Source organism: Microtus ochrogaster, chromosome X (assembly GCF_000317375.1).
Source record: "Microtus ochrogaster isolate Prairie Vole_2 chromosome X, MicOch1.0, whole genome shotgun sequence".
Taxonomy (NCBI): domain Eukaryota; kingdom Metazoa; phylum Chordata; class Mammalia; order Rodentia; family Cricetidae; genus Microtus; species Microtus ochrogaster.
Window position 1 is genome coordinate 15155791 of NC_022026.1, and position 7384 is coordinate 15163174.

The 7384-nt window shown below is 36.3% G+C and overlaps 1 protein-coding gene across 2 annotated transcripts in view; it reads right to left on the bottom strand.

Annotated features, from left to right (window-relative positions):
- Fgf13 (fibroblast growth factor 13) overlaps positions 1-7384 on the bottom strand; it is a 515462-nt gene that overhangs the window by 218417 nt on the left and 289661 nt on the right. The window lies entirely within an intron of this gene.

Here is a 7384-nt window from a genome sequence, read left to right on the forward strand (position 1 = left end):
ATGTTAAAGTTAAAACCTTCCTTTTATTTAAACAGAAAAGGGGAGATGCTGTGGGATTCCCCCTCTGTGTGCTGCAAATACCTTGGTTAATAAAGAAACTGCCTTGGCATGTTGATAGGGCAGAACTTAGATAGGCAGGAAAAACTAAATGGCATGCTGTGAGAAAAGAGGCAGAATCGGGAGAAGCCATGGAGCCCCACCAGAGCCAGACAGAACTTTACCTGGTAAGCCACTGTCATGTTGAAATGCACAACACAATTAATGGAGATGGGTTAAATTAATATGTAAGAGTTAGCCAATAAGAAGCTATGGTTAATGGGAAAAGCAGTGCTTTAAATAATATAATTTCTATGTGATTATTTTTGGGCTGAGCAGCTGGGAACAAACAAGTGGCCTCTCCTACAACATGACATGATAAAATTTTTGAATTGGTGGCTGCCGCTAAACACCAGGTTTTCTGACAAGTTGATTTTTTTCCTATTTTTTCTAGTACACTGATTCCAACTCTGTTAGAACATTGCAGTCACCTTGGGAGCCATCCTCTTAAGCAGGTCCACCACAAGAATTCCTGCATCATTGTTGCTGGTAGGTTGGTTTGGGTCTGACGCTAAAACCAAGCATCAATATTACCTAAAAGGTCCTCAGATGTCTCTACTGTGAAGTTAATATGGAGATCTGCTATTCTAATGTGGTTAGTATGCCAAGACATTCCTCAGCTCTAAGGTTGGCCTGTGTACTATGACACCAAACACATATTTATCTCATTCAGTTGATAGCCTTTTGCATAGGAAGACAGAAATACTTTCTTGACTAAGGGATTATTTCTTGTCTTGTACAATCTGCTTATCTAGTCCTGCACAGAAACAAGCAGTTACATTCAAGGACTGATCCACAGACAGCACTTGGAGTTGTGTCTGGTAGGTGGGAGCCTAAGAGGAAAGGGTCAGCAAAATTATTTTTCAAATGGGCTTCTTATCAAAGGCTTGGTCTGATGGGAATGCACTGCTTAGTGGAACAAGTGGAACTTTTCTCAGGGTGAGTTTTGTGGGATGTTAATAGAGATCAGGAATAAGACAGTTGCAGGAGCTACAAGATGACTTTCAATATATAATTGAATTAAGTAAGATTCATAATCAGCAACACTTGTCCAAACCTTGAATGGAGCTAGTATAATCATTACTCTCTAGGAGTGGTAGGTAATTTATCAAACATATTTTGCTATAGAATTCATCTTTATATGATAGTATCTGACACAATCAATGGCTTAAGAAACATAATTGGAAAGCATTGATCTGATTAATAAAATAAGCATGTGGTCATCTAAAACAAAATAATGAGTGTTTGGATGATGCTCATTGTTAGGATTATCTGCCTATTATGCACATGGCCCTGGATGCCATGCCCTAGCATTGCAAGTAATAAAATACAGGGTAAGCATCAGATCAGAGGCATCAGATCAGAGGCAGCAGCACATTTTAGTAATATTTCTTCAATAAAGGAAAACTTTTGCACATTATAGTTTACTTTAATTGGGGACATCAGCAAACTGTCATTCAGGCTTTTATGGCATGGGACATGATTGAGCTGGGCCCTAACAAGCTGGGTCAGAAGGACATATTTTCTTAAGTGGCTTATCAACTGACTATGAAAAAAAAAGAGTTGCTGAGATACCATAGCCAAGAGAATGTTGGCATCACAATCCCTGATATGATGGTTTTGAATGGGAGGGTATCAATATGATTAAATGGTTTACTTTTTTTTCATATACGATAATTTGATTTTGACTTTGGCCATTTTATTTTAGTCAAAATCACTACCATACACCATCATTCACCCAATAAAACTTCAGTGCACTTTCCCATAACAGCCATATTAAACATAAATATATTAAATGGATCATCAGAGTTAGATTCATCTAGCAGAAATCTCTAATACTAATATTAACTAAGAAAACCTCAACAAGGGAAAAAATTGCCACTACAATGGAAACACATAAAACTAAATGTGTTAGGAGGTCTTTTGCTTTAAGAATAGTATCATATTTTCAAAGAAAATAATGTTTATTGGTTTATACTGTACAAGCTAGCCTGGAGATGGAACTGGGATGTATATGTTCAATAAGAGAATAATAATAAATTTCCATTGTGTGCTGAAACTGAATTATTAGTTGCTAAGTATACTTCCTTGACTAGATCATTAGTTTTTTCAAAGAGAAAAGTGATGCCCAAATTCTGACTTAATTTCATATAGGGTGAAGAAATAGGCAGGAATGGAGATTATGTTTCAAGTCCATAGATTGTTTCCTACTGTTATTAGGAAACAAGCTCTCTTCTAGGAAATACTTGACATGCAACCAAAAGAAACACACCTGGATACATGGTGGGGAAATATTATGGTTAGTTATTGCTGATCAGCATGGTCTTCTTATTTCTGAATTTTATGCTAACCAATATCTTTATCATTTCTGAGAGACATCAATTAAGCTGCCATTTGGGTCAATGAGTGTAGAAGATTTTCTGGTGTCCTCTACTTATTCTTGAGATCATAAAGCAAAGACAGGGAGACCTAAGTCATATTTGCTCTGCAATAAAATGATTAAGCATAAAATCTTTATATTCATATCATCTAAACATACCCTTCTAGTTTTTTTTAATAGAAAAGGAATTTCTTCTCAATTGTCATCCTCAAGGGAACACACAGATATATCATTTTTAAAAGACCTTTATGACCTTTTCAGGTATCCAGTATCAGGGGTGGTTACTCAAGTAACTTAGCAACAAAGAGGTTTACTAACAGTGGTTTAGTTTTACCAAATTGTGTAGTAATTCAAATCAACACTGAACTTGTTTCCCAAAAGGTAAATTGGTATTAAAATGAAAAAGTCACAAGAGCAAATGCACCCACACACAGAGACAATGGGGATGTTCTATTGGGAACTCTCCAAGGCCAGCTGGCCTGGGTCTGAAAAGGCCTGGAATGAGGCCGGACTCGCTGAACATAGCAGACAATGGGGACTACTGAGAACTCAAGAACAATGGCAATGGGTCTCTGATCCTATCGCATGTAATGGCTTTGTGGGAACCTAGGCAGCTTGGATGCTCACCTTACTAGAAATGGAGGGAGTTGGGGTTCCTTGGACTTCCCACAGGGCAGGGAACCCCAATTGCTCTTCGGGCTGAGGAGGGAGGGGGACGTGATTGGGGGAGGGGGAGGGAAATGGGAGGCGGTGGTGGGGAAGAGACGGAGATCTTTAATAAATAAATAAATTAAAAAAAGAAAAAAGAAAAAAATGAGAAAAAGAAAACCCTACATTTTCCTAGCCATACTGCTTTATAGTCTCCTATCTTTTCCTCTCTCCTATTAGCTAAGTAAGACTGATGCTCATGGTCCCGTGTGCTTGCTATGAGGTGAGGACAGCGAGGATGGAAGTCAGAATAACACCATTGTTGTGGTTATAAACACAATCTCATAAGCACTTAGCAGAAAACTTTGTTTGAACTTTGCTGGTGCAAGGTATTGTATATTATCACCCAGTTCTAGGACATATTTTATTCCCCAAATGATACTTGCAGGAATAAAAGCATTAGAGATGTGCCCAGGGATAAAAATGTGTGTGTATACATACCCACATTCACAATGAATACAAAACAGTATACAGGCCAGACTTCAAGTTTCAGATTACAAGATGTTCATAGATCACTGAGGTTGATGCTATTTTTATATCACATTAACTTCAAAAATTACTATTATAATAAAAATTTTCACTTGTAAGACCAAACACTAGAAATTCACTAGCTATCTCTCTGGATCTTAAACACTACCTACCTACTTTCAAGCTTGGGTATCTTGGCTGTGACTCTCTTTTTAGCAATCTTGAAACATTAAGAAAAGCCCAATGAGTAGCATTTAGGAAATAGAAGCTATGCTGAAAATAGATTGGCTTCCAGAAGTTGTACTAAATCAGTGGTTTCATTTTGGCACCCATGGTAGAGGAAGAGAAAGTGAATAAAGGAACAAAGCTCTGAAGATTATGCTTTCTCTTGCCAAAGGCTCCTGGAACCACAAGAAAAATATGTTGTTAATGATCTCCACTCTCCATGCAGCAGCTTTCGTCTAACAAAGAACATTGCTGGTATTGAGCCAAATCAGACTCTCAGATATTCGTATGGTCTTCTTCAGCCAAATTCCAGTTTATGTATAAGTGCTCAATTATATCATAAGTGGATTATATAGAAATGATCACATCATATAAACTCAGAAGGATTTGGATGAGATTTAAAATTTTGCTTTGAAATTGGCTGTTCATTAATATAAACTTACTTTTAGCAAACTATAATTGGCTTTAGTGTGTCAAAAAAAGCAACAAAATAGTGAGATATTTCTAAGAACTTTTTGCATGGATTCTGAAGGTCTTGAACATAATCCAAAAATGTCTTTGAAAGATAGATGACTGTGAACAATATTAACTATGCTATTTTAATCATCTCAAGTGGTCATAAACAATGGAAATAGCCTGGCTCTTCATAACCATTGACAGCCAAAAGAAGCACCAAATCTTTATAAAAGAAAAAACACAAAAATATAAACAGGTTAACTTTGTTAATTAATTAAAAGAAAAGCAGCTTTTACATAATATACACAGATGTTTTGTTATTATTCAAACTTTTGTTTTTTTTCAAGTCTTAGTGATTTTTTTCATTTTTTGATTGATGGTTTCCAATATTATATGAATATCCAAACAACGGAAAGATTGATCATTATCTGTTCCTACTTTGAAATTATAGGAATCCACATCTAACGTCAGTTATAGTCTGATACTAGAATACAGTGACTGTGAAAGGGAACACATCATTACGATGAATCATATGACAGTAAAATATTTCCATGTAGCCATATAACTTATCACCAATATCCATTTAAAATATGGAAGCAGCATTTTATTTCTAGTAAATATTGCAAAATGTTACAGCTTTGAGACAGAACTAAAAACAATACCATACAGCATTGAAAAATCAGTCTTGCAAAAATCTTCCAGGTTGCCAAACTGGCCACTGAACCCTTCCAAATCAATAGACATTTCACCTCCTGGAAATGACAAACTCCCGTTTCCTACATGAAAATACGCATGTTATTCTAAGGTCTGTCCACAACACATTTGGTATGCCGCCATCTAAGATACTTGGCCTGCTATGGATCTGTATAGGGACAAAAGGTTTTAATTAATTTGTCTATGTTCGCCAATAGCACAGGAATCCTTCCTTGTTTGAATGGATAAAGTATGACTGAAAATAGTGTTACAATATCTCCAAAGAAAGCTTCTGATGAATCTAATGCTATTTCTAAATGATTATTAGGAATAAGAAAGGACGTTTTAGTTCTGGTATGTCAAAGTATCTGCCAGGAGGACAACCAATCATCTGAAAGAAGACGACATCTATCTTCAAAACATTACAGTCATGAAGATAACAGTAATATTCAACATATTGACAACCATTGAATTTATGGATTTGAAATGAAAGATTGAAAACTGTGCATCCATTGTAGAGAGTCTGATGGCTACTCATTTTTAATAATTCATATCTAAAAACATTTATGACAGTATTCACAATGCACTCCAGACAGTGCTTGAAAATGAACAAATTCTGCCAAAGTTATGCAATAATAATGGCCTTACATTTACTAGACTGTTTACTTAATCTAAAATCTAAACTTGTCAAGAAAAATTTAAAGTTTCTAACCAAAGTCTCTACTGAACTTAACCAGTAATTTTTAAACAACATTTTTATTATGCAAACCAAAATATTCAGTTTGCCTACCAGTATAATATATATATATATATATATATCTTCATGTGTGTGTACATATATATATATATACATACATACATAAAGATTATGAGAGAAAAGAAAGCAGAACATACTGTATTGTACTGTATATAATAAAATAATTATCATTGATGAAAATTCTTGTTTCGGCAACATTAAAAATCAAGCTAAATTTTTCTCAACTAAAGCACCCTGAGGTGGATCTTACCCATTGTAAAAGGTCACCATTAATACCTGCAGGTGATTACTTATTGACATTAGGTCTCAGCCACAGTCGATGGTTTAGATTAGCAAAACTATTGGTAGGAAATAAGTGCAAGTGTTTTATTCCACTACCAAAATAGACCTGAGCCTAGATAGAGACTTCTAATTTTTTGCCTATGAGCACTTAAAATCCTGTTTGGAAGAAAGAGAAAGGGACATTTTGAGGTGACACATTTCACTTTGAAAACTACGAACTGGAGCTCACTGTGTGTCATTCTCTTACATACCAAACTTTAAACGAAACCAGGTGTCATTGTTTTCCACATGAGAAACATGGGTGTAACGAGGATTCTTATGACGCTGCAAAAGAGTAACTTGATATAGGAACAAAGTCACTTACAGGATATATGAAGACATTATGCAAAAAGTATACTCCAACTGCCATTGAGATGACTGCTGTCACATCCAATGTTGTACACTGGATAGCTCCATCAATCATGAATGACCAGAAGATAATTTCTTACTGTAAAAGAGCCCCTCACATGAATATGCAATATGGGAAGGTCATTTTAAAAGTGGAAATGCACATTTGACAACAATAAAATCACCTCATTGCATTTGTATTGTGTAAAATCGTCCTGTTTGATACATGCAAAAATGTTGGAAAGTGGATAAATATGCATTCTAGCCAGAATAGTTATGTTAGAGATAGATTTGTGACATGGAGTGGAAGGAACACCATATCAATCTGAGTTTAAGTAAGTAACAAGTTGAGTTCTCCAAACCTGTATTGAGCTGGAAAAAAAAAGGATAAAAACACCCCATTGTTTCCGCGAGACATGCATCTTACTGTGGCAAAGTGCAAGTGGACGTGCATTAATTAGGGAGTCTGGTACTGCTTTAGCAAACTAAGTTGATCAGAGCATTCTTCCAAAGCAATGCAGAAGCTTTATGGGGTGGAGAAGAGAAAGAAAATTTTGAAACAGTCTTCTCAATATTTCCTTTTAGAAGTGTCATTCCTCAGCTGGCTGCTGTTTCAGGAATGCAAGGCGATGGGAACAGATTTGGGCAGGTGTTGGTTACAGGAGCAAGCAATTTTGGCAGCCAAAATGAAATAGTGTCATGACATCAACGGAAAATGTTTTAGCTACAAGAAGCAGGATGCTGCACGCTGTGCTGAGATGACTGTGTTCTACAGTGTCCCAACTGACACGGCATAACACAGTCACCAGTGAGCCAGGGGCTCCTACAGCTGTCATAGGGACTGAACAACACACAGCACACCACACGGCAATGCACAATCCAAACGAGAGAGAGAGAGAGAGAGAGAGAGAGAGAGAGAGAGAGAGAGAGAG